The sequence below is a fragment of the Pelobates fuscus genome, chromosome 8 (genome assembly GCF_036172605.1).
Source record: "Pelobates fuscus isolate aPelFus1 chromosome 8, aPelFus1.pri, whole genome shotgun sequence".
In the NCBI taxonomy this organism is placed as follows: Eukaryota; Metazoa; Chordata; class Amphibia; order Anura; family Pelobatidae; genus Pelobates; species Pelobates fuscus.
The window spans coordinates 19,348,991-19,366,262 of record NC_086324.1 but is presented as its reverse complement, the minus strand read 5'-3'; the positions used below and the strand labels follow the sequence as shown (position 1 = coordinate 19,366,262).

Below are 17,272 nucleotides of genomic sequence, written 5' to 3'. Positions count from 1 at the left end.
GTAAAACCATAGATATGTGGAAGGCTGAGTTTAATGGACTATTTTGCCTATATTCCTATGTAATCTACTGTTTAGTGGATTAAATTGTTCTAGTTTTTTGTCGCTGGTATCGGCATTAAATGTAAGTTTAGTAATATTGATACAAGGAAGATCTCATTGTCCCTGGACCTGCGAAGGATTTCTTCTCATTTCTTTTATTCATGTTATTTATTTATTTATTTATTTAAAACTCGTTTGGCCAAATTTTAAAGCGTGCCATTGGACAGGATTGTCTAAGCAGGTTTTTCCGCTTTCTGAATTAACAAACGTGACTACTGGCGGAGGTTTGACACAGCGCACCTTGATTTATTTTGTGACTTGATTAACAATTTCTGTTTATTATAATAAGGACAGATTTATACAGCGCTGTGCATATTGTTGTTACTGTGTAACTGAACCTATGTTCATAGCCCCATATTGCTTATGCCTGTTGGGAAAAAAGTTCTTAAACTAACAGTTTACAAATCTGTCTGTAAATGTTTTCATCCTTTTGCCTTTGAAAATGTGATGTGTTCAGCTGAATGCTAGGAACCCGTTATTTGTCCATATTCGGTCTCTGGAGAGCTCCTTTCACAGTCACAGCGGGACCTAAACAGGTCAAGGAGAAACCCTTCCCCCAGCCCACTGTAAAAAGCACATTTAGAATGAGAGATCTTAAAAGATAAATATAGCTAAGCACCAAGTGCAACATTAACAAACGATGTATAATTATATGTAACAAAAGAAAATACAAGCCGGAATCTAATGTAACACACTGTGCGTTAATCTACATATTGCTGAACAGCATTCTGGGAATGTTGTAGATATACAAGCTCATTTGAGCAGGGTCCTCTTCAACTATTCGTTCCTGTAAGTTTTCTTGTAATCGTCCTATTTATAGTTAAATCCCCCTCTTATAATATTGTAAAATGCTACACAATCTGTTGGCGCTATATAAATGGCAATAATAATATAAATATATTCTTTGAATTGCTATGTTGAAAGTGTTTTTTTTTTGTTTTGTTTTTTTATCCACGGGTCAGTGTAGATGATGCCTACAAGTACTTTGTAGAATATACTTTGGCCATTGAAAGTTGGTCTTGTCCTCATCATACCTTCTAGGCAATATAGCGTTTGAGAGTACACACATAATGGAGCCACTGGACATACAATAGAATGCGGGCTGGAATCTAGCACACCTTGCTGTGTATCCTAGATTAAATATTACAATATCAGCAGCGCCTTCTGCTTACAAGTTCTTGGTGTCTACAAGGAAAAACGTGTTTCCTGGATACCCCATGCCGTAGTAAAGGAACAAGTGGCTGGGTACACACTAGTACCTGTTTCATTGTCTCCTGGTAAAGACTAGTGGCAGTATGTGTAGTTATTGGTGCTTGTTGCACAGAAGGTTAATATTGGTGGTGCTTTACCAAAACAATCTGTCACCAGTAGAAAGTGCCACTTATATTAGTTTCTTTTTCATTCTTAGTGGGGGAGTTTTCCGACTCCCTGTTGATGCTGATCATCATCACGCACTAGATAGGATGTGTTTTATGTGTAATGTCTACAATTTATTTCCATTTTTAATTTTTAAAGTGCTCCTGTCGTACAAAACTTGACATTGCTTTATAGAGATTACAATGGAATGCCTGCATTTTGAGTGACAAAATCCAAGCGAATCCTGAGAGTAGATTCTAGTTGTATGTGTATTTGCATGTGTATATACATGAACATAGAGGTACAGCATCAAAAACAACATGTGTTGGAAGAGTACGGGATGCACACACACATACTTGTGTTATGGTACTTTTTGAAAGTAAACCAAAATGTTCAAAGTCTATCTGTTCCTGTCCAAATCAATAAAATTAAATTGCGTATATACGCTGAAGTAATTAAGTCTGACACGCAAGGTTCAGGTTAAAATAACTTCGAGAAAGTTTATTGGCAAGTCCAGTAAAAGCGGGCGCGCAGGCCCTTTTAAGAGGCATTTTGCGTCATCATTAATTATTAGAATATCAGCAAATAAACATCATCAATTGGATTAATTGTTAAGTGACGGGGTTAGTGTCTTACCTATTGGTTCGTAAAATTAAGAGGTTAGTCCCGTGCCCACCCATCAGAGGTGGGATTATTCTGGACACGGGGGGGATAAGGGGGTCCTAAGCGTTATTTTACACGGTCAATGATATCAGGCTTTATGTCCAGGTGCAAGGTCTCTTATGAATAGAACATTTCATTACTACTGTGTTCTATGGCCTTCAAACTATACTATCTTACAAATTCTAAGGAGTAGCCGGCAAGTCTTAAGGAGTAACCAGCACCTCCTGGTATTTGTCCTTGTAGGAAAACACAGTCTTTGTCTACTGTACTAATTGGGTTGAGAAGTTCAGTCACGTAATGTAGTTTTAAAATGAACAAGTTAAGTCATGAGGACAAAATGGAGGATTTGAAGAAGTCAGGTTAGGAGGACAAAATGGAGGATTGTCACAATATAAGGTTAAAATGGAGTTAGTACAATAATTCAATACAAGTACAATAATAATTTTTAATAATTCCACATCAGTCCCCCCTATGAAATGTTAGATTCTAAGAGATAAAAACTTTATTATGTTAGTATCAGAAGATGTGTTAACCCAAAGGCACAGAAACCCCGTGGCCGCTGGCTAGGTGTTAATGCAAAGTGCAAGTCTGTCCCTAGAGCTGACCCTAATAGGCTAACTCATCCATCAGTATGGCTCTCGAACACTTCACACCCATGGGTATCCCATGGCAGCTAACCCACCACTTCTCCGCACGGGGCCTTTACCATTCACTGACAGATGCTGTCCCTAAGCTAGTCCCTTCCTAGAATTCCTGCACTTTATCAACGAAAGGGATTGTTTGCAGCGGCAGACAGGGTGAGTTGATGTCTTGGAAGTCGTGGTCATCAACTTCGAGATGGGTGAAAGTGGGTGCCGTTTGGTCAACAGTCTTCATGAGGGATTTTCTCAGACATGGGAGGACACAACAAAAAAGAAGAGCAAAAAGAAAAAGAAAAATTAGTATAGCCATACCAATCTGCATTAAAGCCTTTTGCCATCCTGTCATCCAACCAAACCATCTTTCCCAAGGATCTTTTATCCCAGAATTCCTTTTTAACTCTTCAGACAGATCATTTAATTTTTCTATGGCTAATGTAACTTTACCATTAGGGCCTGTATTTTCTGGGATATATGTACAACATGTCATAGTGTCGGGCAAAATTTTACAAACCCCTCCTTTCTCTGCTAAGATCATATCTAGGGCCATTCTATTCTGAAAAGTCATTTGGGATGTGGCTTGCAGCTGTTCGGCCAACCCCTGGAGGGCGTCTCTGGTGTAATTAACGAAACGCTGTTGGTTGTAATAAATATAATTTATCCAGTTTAAATTCTTGTTTGCAGTAACTATGGTAAAAATTGATTCAAATCCTGCAGCAACCTCATCTCTTGCTTTAAACTCATTGGGTACCCCCCTAGGCACCCCAATGGCATCAATGTAAATGTGAGGGTCAAAACTTCCTTTTACTGGGGCTTCACGTTTAACCTTAGTGTGGCTGGGCCCATGGGTGTTGAGGTGTGTGTCAGAGATAATGTGTATAGGCATAATGGCTTTAGTCAACGTACACTCCCCCCACCACGCTGTGTCCATTCTGGATCTTAACTGTAAATCCCCACACAACCAGTAAATATCTCCTAATGACATCCTGGGTTAGGAGAGGGTACTCCTTTGTCCATGCAATACATATGGACCTGTTAAAATTATAGTGATAGGTAAAAAGGCTTAAAACACATTCTTCTATATCTACTGGTAGGATTAAAGGCACGGTACCCAGGTGAGGCCGGGCACCGCCACACACATAACATGCGGTTCTATTATGCTTATTGGCATTATATTTCATCCATTCTAACCATAAATTTACATCATTAAAACCTGTTTCAGCGGCCATGGTATCTTCAAAAGTGGGGTTAGCAATGGCCATCATGTCTTGAAAGGTCTGGATATGAGGTTTTAATGGGTTAGGGACCATATGGGTGGCCCCTTGCCACTCAGAAGAGTTACACATATCTTTAAGGTAGAAATGCCCTAACTTTTTATAGGAACCCTTTTTCCAATACATCCCCATCACATACTGGTCTGCATCTGTTGGGCTTGGATGCTCAATATTAAGAATTAATTTCATTGGTGTACTCCCCCCAGGCTTTCTCAAAGTCATCCTCTGGAGGAGGGATCTACCATGATCATCTACTTTAGATACGGCACTTTTTGGTTTGTAACCCCAGGCAGGCCCGGCATTCCATCCCGCCGCCCCCCAATGATCACAATTGTGCCCCCATTGTCTATCAACTACACAAACATATGGGTCTTTCGAATGAGGGATATCTCTATAGATGCTCTGGATTTGTGGTGTGGGAAATGGGCATTCTACAATATCACAGTAGTCAAAGGTATAAGTAGCCACCTGGGTGCATGATGAATTATACCAGAAGGTGTACCCACTAATGTCTTTGGTAATGGCTACTTGCTGGGCCTTCATAAGGCTAATTAAGGAGAAGATGTACCAGAGATACATGTTTGTGCGATATTCGCTTCCTCTGGGGCAGGAGATTTCTTGCAGTGGGAAGCGTGGATCCAATTTGGCCTACCGGCCAATTTGACGGAGGTTGCGGTAATCAGGAGAACTTGGAATGGACCGTCAAATCTTGGTTCCAGGGTATTTTTCCGCACAAACTTCTTGACCAGGACCCAATCTCCGGGAAGTAGGTTATGGGAACCTGTATCCAATTCGGGATCTGGAATTGAAGAGAAAACTTGGGCATGTATTTTGTTTAGGACATTTGCAAGTTCAGTTACATAGTCTACTAAAACATCTGATTGGAGTTGCAACTGCTGCGGATAATAACAACCTAGTCTGGGTGCTGTCCCAAATAGAACCTCATATGGGGACAGTGAATGCTTCCCTCTAGGTGTGTGCCTAACACTAAATAGAGCTATTGGTAGGCTTTCTGGCCAGGGCATCTTTGTTTCTTGTGACATTTTTAACATTCTGGTTTTTAGAGTGCCATTCATGCGCTCCACTTTACCACTACTTTGTGGGTGGTAAGGGGTATGGAAGGCTAGAGTCACCCCTAGAGCAGTCCAAATTTCTTTAGTCACAGTTGCTGTGAAGGCTGGGCCTTGATCACTCTCAATAACTTCTGGGAGTCCGAATCTACATACAATATCTGTAAGTAGGCGCTTTGCGGTTGTTTTTGCAGTGATATTGGCCACTGGGTAGGCTTCTGGCCAGCCTGAGAACATGTCCACTATTACTAGTGCATATTCATGGGGCCCACTCTTGGGCATTTGGATGTGGTCAATTTGAATTCGCTGGAAGGGGTACATGGGCTTTGCCAGGTGTTTCGCAGGCACCTTAATTGGTCTTCCTTGATTGCATTTTGCACAAATGACACAGGCCTTGCAAAAGCTATTGATCAATGTTGTGATTCCAGGTGCTTCATAATACTTCTGTATGAGGGCGGCCATCAATTCTTTTGACAGGTGTGCAGGCCCATGTGCCCATTGGACAACTGCTGGATACAAATTTCTGGGAAGGCAAAATTTGAGGTTGTTGTAATATATTCCGTCCTTTTGGACAGCTCCTTTCTTTTTCCATTTCTGGATTTCTTCAGGAGTGACTGCAGCTTGCTGTTCTTGTAAAATTCGCAAATCAGTAGGAAGAGTTTGCAGAGCAAAAATAGGGACTTCTTCTTCTTCTTGTCCGGACACTTCTTCATCCACTTCCTGTAGATCCCTGGCCGCTAGCTTAGCAGCCTGATCAGCCAAATGGTTGCCCTTTGCTTCATCTGTATCCAATTTCCCATGGGCCTTGACTTTCAAAACGGCCACTTCCTTGGGGAGTAGGAGGGCATCCATTAGCTCCTTGATTGCAGTGCTGTGTTTGACTGGTGTACCGGCGGTGGTAAGAAATCCTCTTGTCTTCCAAATTAGGCCGAAGTCATGTGCCACACCCAGAGCATATCTTGAGTCTGTATAGATGTTGGCACGTTTTCCTTTGGAAATTTTGCATGCTGAAGTCAGAGCCTGTAATTCAGCTTCTTGCGCAGACATTGCTGGCGGTAAGGATGATGATTTGATAACTTCATCTGTTGTGGTTACGGCATATCCTGTGTGATATGTTCCTCCTTCATCGGCATATCTTGATCCGTCCACAAACAGGGTAGAATCCGGATCTGGTAAAGGGTTCTCATGCACAGTTGGTAAGTGCACTGTTTCCATTTTCATCTGTTCAAAACAGTCATGAGGTGTTTCTGGGTCATAATCATTCTTTATGACCAGATCTTGAAATTCCTTTTCCAGGAAATGGCGTGGCCATGCTTCTAGAAGGTCAGTTGTTGGGTATTTGACAATACCATTTTCCTGTAGTTGTTCTTCATTCATGGTGGCCCATAGTTTTGCCATGGGCCCAAGATCATTCCATGACCTTGTCTTCAACTTGGTAACAGGAATATGTGGGATAGCAGTGTCCCAATGACGGTAAAGGTAGTTAAGTTGTTGAGGTAGCTGGATCAAGACCATGCTATTGCCTTCAGAGTCACAATAGAAGTCTTGTGCAGTGAGCTTTACATCGGTCCAGTGGTAAAGCTCATCTTCATAGCAGGGTTCAGGAGTAATGTTCGGCTTGTACCACATGGTGCAGAAGGCGTAATCCGGGCCTTCACAAAGAGGTGTCTCATCTTCATAAAATGACAAATGTGGATGCATGACTTTCTTGATACATCCACAGAGCAGGTAGATGTAGGTTTCATCTGTGATAAATCCATAATAGATACCCCCCTCAGGGAGTGGAAGAAGAGTGGACGGATTAAGCACTTGACATCTTTGGATGGAAATGTTGTCAGGCAAGAGAAGATGACACTGTAGGCGCAGGTGTCTGGCCGGAGACACGTGCTTAAGCTGGACTTGGTTGATGATGGCAGAGATGTCATGAGGGGCCAAAACAACCAGAGGGTGGCCAAGGACCAAGTCTGAGGTTCTTTCAATGAGTTCCCTCGCAGCAAAAACAGCCCTGAGACAGGAAGGAGTCCCTCTGGCCACAATGTCCAGTTGACATGAGAAATATCCAATAGGCCTCTGGCGGCCTCTTAAGTCATTAGTTTGGGTGAGAACTCCTGTTGCATGGCCCTGTCTTTCAGAGACAAATAATTTAAAAGGTTTGGAGTAGTCAGGTCCAAGGCAGGAGCAGAAGCAATGGCACGTTTGAGAGCATTGAAATTGTCCAGAGCTTCATTAGTTAAGCAGAAGGGGTCAGACTTAAGTGTGTCATAGAGAGGTTGCATGAGCAGGGAGGCCTCTGGGATCCATGCTCTGCAGTAGGAAATGAGGCCTAGGAAGGCATGAAGAGACTTAGAAGTCCTTGGAGGCGGAATATCCAGCACAGCTCTTACCCGGTCCCGAGTAAGATGTCTGGTACCTTGAGATAGGCAATGTCCAAGGAAAATTACTGAAGGTTGGCAGAACTGTAGCTTGATGAGCGAAGCTTTGCATCCTTGTTCTGCCAAATAACAAAGCAGACTAATTGAGCACTCTTCAGTAGTGGGTATGTCATCTCCACAGAGCAGCAAATCATCCACATACTGAAGCAGAACAACTTCTGGGTGCTCAGCTTGCCATGGGTCAAGGATGGTGGCCATGGCCTTTGCAAATTGACTTGGTGAATTTTGTGCCCCTTGGGGCATAACAGTCCAGGTATACTGTTGCATTTCATGGGTGAAAGCAAACAGGTATTGGCAGGATGGGTCCAGTGGGACACTGAAAAAGGCATTTGCTAGGTCAATGACTGTGAAAAATTTTGCAGATGGTGGGACTCCAGAAAGCAGAGTATGGGGATTTGGTACAAGGGGGGTGTCCAGGACGGTAGCTTCATTGACAGCACGGAGATCCTGAACCATCCTGTACTTCTCTGGCTCACCTTTTGGAGTTTTCTTTTTCACAGGGAATAATGGGGTGTTACATTCAGATTTACATTTCACTAGAGCACCCTTCTCCAAGAGTGCCTTGATGTGGGTAGAAATGGCAACAGCCTGTGCTGGTTTCAATGGATATTGTGGTTTTCTCGGTAACTTAGCTCCTGGAATAAGCTTAACCACCACAGAGGGAACATTTAGGTGACCTATGTCCTCTGGGCCTGAGGACCATAACTTGGCGGGCACTTGTGTTTTTAATACCTCTGGGAAATTGGACTTTAATTCTGCTGCCTTCTCACGGGGCTTTTCCAAATGCAGCATCAGAGGCAAGGAGCACAAGGCTGAGGTGTCCGGTTCAGATAGGGGTGTAGTCATTTCTATTTGCCCATCTGGGGTGAAGGTGATGGATGCCTGCAGGCGGGAGAGAACATCAGCACCTAACAGGTTAATTGGGCAAGTGGAGGATACCACAAAACGAGCAAGCAGGCTAGAGCCAACTCGTAGTGGAGTTGTTAAAGGGCTGTGTCTTGGCTGGCCATCCACTCCAACACAAGAGACATCAATATTGGACAGGAAAGATGGGTCTGGCAGGTCTTGTTCTCTTAGAACACTACGGGCTGCACCTGTGTCAACAAGAAATGTGGTAGGGTGGCCTTCAATAGGCAAAGTTACTGTAGCAAGTGCCCCCCCCTTATCCCCTGTAGACACTGCCATAACAGGGGTTAATGACACAGGCTTGCCAATTTCCTAGTCATCTGGTTCCTCAATTATTGGAACCTCCTTCTCAGCCTTAGGGGCCAGGGCAGGCCTGTGTGGCTTTCTTGGCTCTCTCTTGGGTTCCGGGCAATCACTTTTAAAATGCCCTTTGACCTTGCAATTAAAACAAACACCTTCCTCTGGTCTGGTACCCTTGGGAATAGGGGTAGTGCGTGCCACCATGAGGGGAGCAGAATTTGGCCTTCTAAGGGTCTGGGCAGACTCTAGGCCCCTAGCAACTAGGAGTAAAGTATCTAGGGGAACAACCTTATATTCGGGGCGTGCAGCAATGATTCCCTTGCGTATTGGGTCCTTAACACCTTGGACAAACGCACCGGACAACATTTGTGAATGAATCTTGTCAGTGAGATCAAACCCCAAATCTGTGAACATTTGGTACAGTCTTGCATGAAACCTTTCCACTGATTCTCCTTTTTCTTGAATAACATCAGTAAGGCCAGCAGCCTGATCCGCAAGTTTGTCCTTAGCCCATTCTCTTAGTTGAGTGCAAAAAGTTACTCCAGAGGGGTAATCAACATCACTGCTGAGTAGATCAGTACTGAGGTGTCGGGCCATGCTCGGCCAATATGCATCCCCTGCTTTAATAGCACAAATACTCAGTAGATCACGCCATGCGGCGGAATAAGTCTTTTGAATTTGAACTACCCCTCGGTAGAAGGGCATAGGCTGTTTTTCTGGGTCGGGGAGTGATTTCATTAGAGCACTAGCTTGAGTGGGATTGAAAGCAACATATTTAGGAGGGGCCTGTTCTCCCCGACCCTTGTGGCCAAAGGGGTCATCGATAGAACGATGAGTTGGGGCTCCCGCGGCAAGCTCCGATGAGACATGGGACACCCTGTCCATCTCGTCATCATCGAATTCTATGATATTGGCTCTTTTGCGTGGTGCAGGGCCCGAATGAGGTGAAAGGATCGGTGGTTGGGAACGAGCCCCAGATGCAGGGGTGGCTAGCGAGTCATAACCTGGGGATAGGTAGTCACCGGGGATTACCGGCATCAGGGCCGAACTGGGGGCCGCCATATTGGTGGCCGGAGAAGGTACTACATTAGGGTTAAGGGAAGAAGCGGCGGCCATGTTGGAAGAGGGCACATCCGGGGCAGACTGTGCCGGACTGGGCATGACCGGAACCTGGGGAGTGGCTTGGGGAGTGGGGAGTGGATATCCGGGATAGGGCAGGGCCATGGGATATGGGAAGGGGTAGGGCCAGGCTGGGGAGGGGAAGGAGGTGGGGTATTGAGCTGGGGTGGAGATGGGAGGGAACGGAGAGGGATTGGTAGGGGTGGGTGTAGAGGGAGGAGCCGGGGCAAGGGTGGAGGAGGTGGTTAGTTGGGCGGAGGAAGAGGGGAGGGGATCATTAACGGAGAGAGAGTGTAGGGAAGGAATGGCAGGTGAAATTTTAGGGGGAGGTACAGCAGGTAACGTAGGGATGAATGAGGATGATGGGAATGTTAGAGACGGGGAGGGGGAAAAGAAAGATCCATCAGAATTCAGGACCGGGCAGACAGGGGAGGTGACGGGATGGGTGTTAGGAGGATTGGGAGTGGGGAACATAGTCAGCTGGCTATCACCTACTGCTGACTGAACCTTGGGGATAGACGTCCCCTGGGCGCCACTTTGGGGCGCTGGCTGAGGGTAAACTCCAGTAACACAGTTATTATGATACACAAACAATTTCACACCTTTGTGATTTATCTCTTCCTCAACCCAACCTTCTAGCTGAATAGCCTTCGCTACTCTGTACCATGCTTCAGCAGTCTTTAATAAACCATTATCTGTAAGCCTGCCTTTCATTTCTGCCAGTAACTTACGCCAACTTTCTGGTTGCAATCTTCCACCCGTTGGTACAGTAATTTTACATACTTTTGCAATCTTTTCAACACCTTTAACCATCTCCTCACCCTCTCTGTTTTCTACCAAATCACATGCTAACCAGCCCTTACTGGGCTTGCTTAAATCCTGTCCCATAATCCCTTTACCCCTATACCAGCGTCCTGGATATAGAGAGAGAGAGAGAAGACTGAACAAGAACGTCTACAATGCTCGACTGCCACCCGAGAACCGTGGGACTTTCTCAGGTGCGTCTTCCCAAAACGTAGACTAGTCACTGAATCCGCCTACCCGGGGTGGTAGACACGGATTGGAGCGAGGTGAGAAGTGTGTGACCAATCACTTCTCTTTTAAGAGGAATGGGAGTGGATAGTATAATAATATAGGAAGTATAGAAAAGATGAAAGACAAGGAAAATCCTTAGAGACAGACACAGGAGTTCATGAGACTCCTAATTAGACAAACAAGACAACAATACAATTGAAATACAGTGCATACATCACAGTTCAAATGAAATCAACAATAATCCCTTTCCTTTACTCATGTGCTTACTCCAAAGTCACCTCCCTCAACCCCGTAGTGTCTCCGCTCGGAGAACGACTTTCGTAAGTCTCACTACCAGCGGCCACGGAAAACAACTGACACCGGTCCGAGTTCCGTCAGCCTCTCTCTACTCTGCAGTCCACAAGAATGTGGCCACGTCTATCCTCACTCCCGTAGTGCCCCTATAAAACCCACTTTATAAGTCTCACTACCACGTGATGCGGAAAACAAGCAATGCCTACTTGAATCCCCCCAGGAAACAGAGTCCCCCTCACAAATAAAACAGAAAACTGGAATTCCACAAGCCCCAGCGCTCAGGGTTGTGGTTACCAAAGAAAACCGGACTCCCCCCAGCCGAAGCTGTGGGTTACCAAAACCGGACTCCCCTCAGCCAAAGCTGTGGGTTACCAAAACCGGACTCCCCTCAGCCAAAGCTGTGGGTTACCAAAACCGGACTCCCCTCAGCCGAAGCTGTGGGTTACCAAAACCGGACTCCCCTCAGCCGAAGCTGTGGGTTACCAAAACCGGACTCCCCTCAGCCGAAGCTGTGGGTTACCAAAACGCTAGCTAGACTGTAAAACAGGCAACAGAAGACCCCCAGGAACACATCCACAGGTCCACCCCCCCTTTATCCCAAAAAGGGGCAAAATACAAACAGATAAGCAGACAAACCGAAGACCCAGGCAAATCCCCTCAGGTCCACCCCCCTTTATCCCAAAAAGGGGAAAACAAGCAAGACAGAACCCCAGGCAAATCCCCTGCAGGTCCACCCCCCCTTTATCTCAAAATGGGGAAACAGGCAAACAATTCAAACACACCCAGGCAACAGATAGACTAAAATGCAGGTAAACAAGTGAGTAACGGGACACCGGGCAAGATATTACCTGTCTTTGATGTCCTCCCGGGAAGCAGTCACAGACACGTGGACGGGTCAATCAAAGGGGCCGGAACGTACCGGTGGCTCTGCAGAAGTCTCTACCGTGTATCTGGAGGTGATCAATCTCCCTTCCTTCCCCCTGGATTCCTCCGTCCACCCTTGTCTTCCTTAGGACGGCTCACCGGCCGGACATAGCCCGATGCCCCACGTTGGGCGTCAAGTTGTTATGGTACTTTTTGAAAGTAAACCAAAATGTTCAAAGTCTATCTGTTCCTGTCCAAATCAATAAAATTAAATTGCGTATATACGTTGAAGTAATTAAGTCTGACACGCAAGGTTCAGGTTAAAATAACTTCGAGAAAGTTTATTGGCAAGTCCAGTAAAAGCGGGCGCGCAGGCCCTTTTAAGAGGCATTTTGCGTCATCATTAATTATTAGAATATCAGCAAACAAACATCATCAATTGGATTAATTGTTAAGTGACGGGGTTAGTGTCTTACCTATTGGTTCGTAAAATTAAGAGGTTAGTCCCGTGCCCACCCATCAGAGGTGGGATTATTCTGGACACGGGGGGGATAAGGGGGTCCTAAGCGTTATTTTACACGGTCAATGATATCAGGCTTTATGTCCAGGTGCAAGGTCTCTTATGAATAGAACATTTCATTACTACTGTGTTCTATGGCCTTCAAACTATACTATCTTACAAATTCTAAGGAGTAGCCGGCAAGTCTTAAGGAGTAACCAGCACCTCCTGGTATTTGTCCTTGTAGGAAAACACAGTCTTTGTCTACTGTACTAATTGGGTTGAGAAGTTCAGTCACGTAATGTAGTTTTAAAATGAACAAGTTAAGTCATGAGGACAAAATGGAGGATTTGAAGAAGTCAGGTTAGGAGGACAAAATGGAGGATTGTCACAATATAAGGTTAAAATGGAGTTAGTACAATAATTCAATACAAGTACAATAATAATTTTTAATAATTCCACATCACTTGTTCCCACGGTGTGTCCATCTTCTAGTTTCCCAAATCTGGCCTTAAAACTTTTAAACAAAATGTAGAAACACAATTGTGTGGGATGTCTTGTCTTTGAGGACTGAACCGGTTTTATTTATTTTTTCTTCCTACATTAGCACATTCCATGTGCTTTAAATCCATTGCCGCCACGTAGTGGATATTTTAAAAACGTCCTACAAACCATACAGTGCTTAAATAGGCATAAGCCCCCAAAAATTCAGGAGTGACAGTGTACTGTCCATTAAAGCCGCTCTGTCAACAAAAATAAATGTTATCTAGTCTTCTACTCTATAGCTTCCTGTGTGTGAGTGCTCTATTTCTTTCTTCTCTACATGAGATTAGGGACTACATTTCTCATGTATAGTAGTCAAGTTCACAACACTTTTCCATGGATGGAGCTCAAGCAGAGTTCTGATTTAGTTACCGATCAAATTTGCCCACAATCAATCATTAAAATCTATCCCACTGAAGGGCAAACAGAGGAGAGCAAAATGGCTGCACACAGATGTTGAGATTTGGCGCAAGAAGAAAAGATTATAAATATAAATAAAGGCAAGTGCCTTGTGGGGAGAGTATAAGTTTTAAAGGGACACTATAGTCTCCAAAACAACTTTAGCTTAATGAAGCCGTTTTGGTGTATGGATCATGCCTCTGACGTTTCACTCCTCAATTCTCAGCAATTTAGGAGTTAAATCACTTTGTTTATGCAGCCCTAGCCACCCCTGCTTGCATTTGGCTAATCCTTTCCTGTATAGAGAGATCTGAAAACCGGTCCTGCAGTCTTTGCACTACTACATTCAGGAAGTTCCTCTTGTGGATATCAGAGTGACAGCCACTAGAAGTGGCTTTAGACATCAATGTAAACACTGCTTGTTCTCAGAAAAAGCAGCGCGCAGTGGACAGTTTCTTTACCCCAGAACCATTACATTAAGATGCAGTGGTTTTGGTGCCTAGAGTATCCCTTTAATATTGTTTTTTTGTGTGTGTGTGTGTGAATAGTCCCGATATTTTGAAGGGGCAGCAGTAACCTTACAGTTACCATATTTCTACTTGATTGCAGAATTCGATGTCGGCTTGATGTTTTTGAGCCCTAAGACATCACCAGATATTGGGTATTTTCATGAAAGATGCCCAGACTAGCCGAAACTGCAGCCATTGTTAGTTCGCTGTCCAAATAATTGTGGGTTGTGCTGTCTGTCTGATTATTGTATGTCTGCCAGAATTCACACTTTCGTGCTAGCAGCTCAACCCAACACATATTAATATCGTATTGACAATACTGTATCAAACTATTTTTATGTGAAGCACAGTCTTTTTATGTTTTTAGCAATCTAATTAAAAAAACTACTTTCTTGACCAATCTTTCACAAGATTTCTCTGCCTAGAAGAAAACTCCTATGCCAAAAAAAATGTCTTCCATATTTTCAGTCTCTATGCCAACTACAACACTATTAGTAAACAAATGTAGTACTGGGACATGTTAGGTGCAGTAAAAATAAATAAATAAATAAATAAACAGCTAACTGACTATGTTCTTAAATGTGCTTCTAATTTACGGCATTTGGTCATCCACCCAAAGCTAACTTAAACTTTCCCACTGCTGATTTGGTGGTTATTGTTGGTTAAAGGACCACTATAGTGCCAGGAAAACAAACTTGTTTTCTTGGCACTATAGTATTAATAGGTCCCCCCTCTCGCCGGGAGGAAGGGGTTAAAATCTTACCTTTCTCCAGCGCTGGGCTCCCTCGGCGCTGGAGACTCTCCTCCTCCTTCGGCTGTCATCGGCTGAATGCGCATGCGCGGCATTCAGCCAGTCCATGGGAAAGCATTCTCAATGCTTTCCTATAAACCCTGGCGTCTTCTCGCTGTGAAAATCACAGTGAGAAGCACGGAAGTGCCTCTAGCGGCTGTTAATGAGACAGCCACTAGAGGCTGGATTAACCCTATTGTAAACATAGCAGTTTCTCTGAAACTGCTATGTATACAGCAGGCAGGGTTAACCCTAGATGGACCTGGCACCCAGACCACTTCATTAAGCTCAAGTGGTCTGGGTGCCTATAGTGGTCCTTTAAGCTCCAGCAATGATTTGTTTGATTTTTTTCGTATAACCATGGTGCACAGCACTGTCACTGTATGGGAAAAAAAAATCAAATAAACAATGACAAATTAGTTTAGAAATGAGAGATAGGGAATGGTCCTCCTCAACCGAAATCACAATCCACAGATTTCATTACAAGAGCAAGTTGAGTCCCCTCTAGAAAGATTTTGGTTTGAAGAACTTGTCACTTTAGAGTAGGAAGTACAAGCGCTTATGTATATAGGTCAGTAATCTGGATAGTTCCAAAGTTATATATTGTTGTGAGCTGCTATGCCACCGTGCTTATCTTTCTATCAAAGATAGTGGAAGTGGAAGGGATATCCGGTGTAGCGCTCTAATAGTAGTGGATATACAGAAATAATAGAAAGAAATCCTAACTGTACCTTAATAGATCATATACTTTTATGAGTAGTATCACTCTATTCAGGGTAACCTTAAACAAAAAACACAAATATACAGAACATAGTGCAACCTGTATACAAAGTGTAAATACAAAAAGGGAGTGCGTAGATAACTAACTCACACTTTCAAGAGCTATCACACTAGCTCAGGTATATGCGCCTTAGGGTCCGTAGAGGCGACCCTCACCCTCCTTCCAGTCCAAGTTTTCTCCAGGTGCAATGTCCTAGGTAATGGGTATAGGAGGGAACATATAGCGTAGTACAGTCTATGTATATAGGAGGTATAGTACGAGGTAATGTAGATATACTCACAAACCCGGAGCCAATATATCGGCTCGTTTCATAAGGTGTATGTGGTTAAGGACCACATTCCTTCTTTGTTAAAGCAGGTAGAAATAAAAGCCATAAGTATGAAAAATATATATATGTAATTTATTATAGAAATTTTTTTTATAACATGTAACTTTAAAATAGTATGTAGATAAAATAACACTAGTGGCTTATAGTCCAAAAAGCAATTCTGTCTGCTCACTGTTCATCCAGGACGCGTTTCACCAAATTGGCTTCCTCAGCTGGAAAAAATGTTCAGAAGATATTGTGGACTCCTTCCTGCTTATATACCTTTATTAATTGTGGGCTTCAGGCTTGTATTTCGCGGGCAATTTCCATGGGAACGGAGATGCCCTGCGTTTCAAGCCTCCTCTTCGTTTAGTTACTTCCGGGTATGGTCACTTCCGGTTTCGGCTCCATTAGCATCATGCGTTCCACAGTGCGTTCCACCGTGCGTTCCACTTATATGGCCGTGTTTGAAACTGTCCTTTGCCATATTAGTGGATGTAGTCCTCGGAAAATTTATAAAATTGCATCAGAGAGAGTGGCAATGCATCCAATGTACATACATTAGTTTATATATCCCTTGTGAGCCATATGTGTATATATATATATTTATCACATGCATGGCTATTTATTTGTGTGGTTAAAGAGACAGGTACTGATCTAAGTTTATCAATTTTTTATATATTGAGCTATTTAAAAACCCTAGTGATTATCACATTAGGTTAAAACTTACAGGGAATTTATAAAATCACAAGAATGTAATATGAAGTATGGGTGGGTCTGAATAGATTCAAGAGAAATCTGTGCCTAAAAAAATTCTTCCTGAAAAACCCAATAGAACGTCAAATGGAATCAGAGAATAGGGCACATACAGATTTGAAATCAAAATCACAATTTTACCCAAAACATATGATTTCGGAAAAAATGACCACTTTCGAGACCATGGTTATGACAGACATAAAAAAATTAGATAAAATAAAAACGTTTAACCAAAATTTAAGTGTACAAGAAAAGAAGGCTCTAAAGGACCTAAAAGAAGACATAGACCTCATTATAAAACCTGCGGATAAAGGGGGTAGTATAGTGTTAATGTCTAAAGTATTTTATCATAGGGAGGCTGAAAGAATTTTAAACGATGCGGAAACATACAAGAAACTAAGCAATAATCCGAGTAATGAAATTAATAATATATTTGTAAACTTTTTTAACAAAGGGCTGAACCTAGAAATTTTAAATAAAAAAGAATTCCATTTTTTAAATAATTTATATCCTAAAATACCTGTCTTTTATTTCCTACCGAAAGTCCACAAAGATCTAAAAAATCCCCCGGGGAGACCCATTGTGGCGGGAATAGATTCGATATCTAGTAGGCTGTCTCAATATGTCGATATACATTT

At 43.2% G+C, this 17,272-nt stretch overlaps 1 protein-coding gene across 1 annotated transcript in view; it reads left to right on the top strand.

The window, feature by feature from the left end:
- The window catches only part of ZRANB3 (zinc finger RANBP2-type containing 3), a 158,620-nt gene that overhangs the window by 114,498 nt on the left and 26,850 nt on the right, over positions 1-17,272 (top strand). The gene's annotated exons all lie outside the window — the stretch shown is intronic.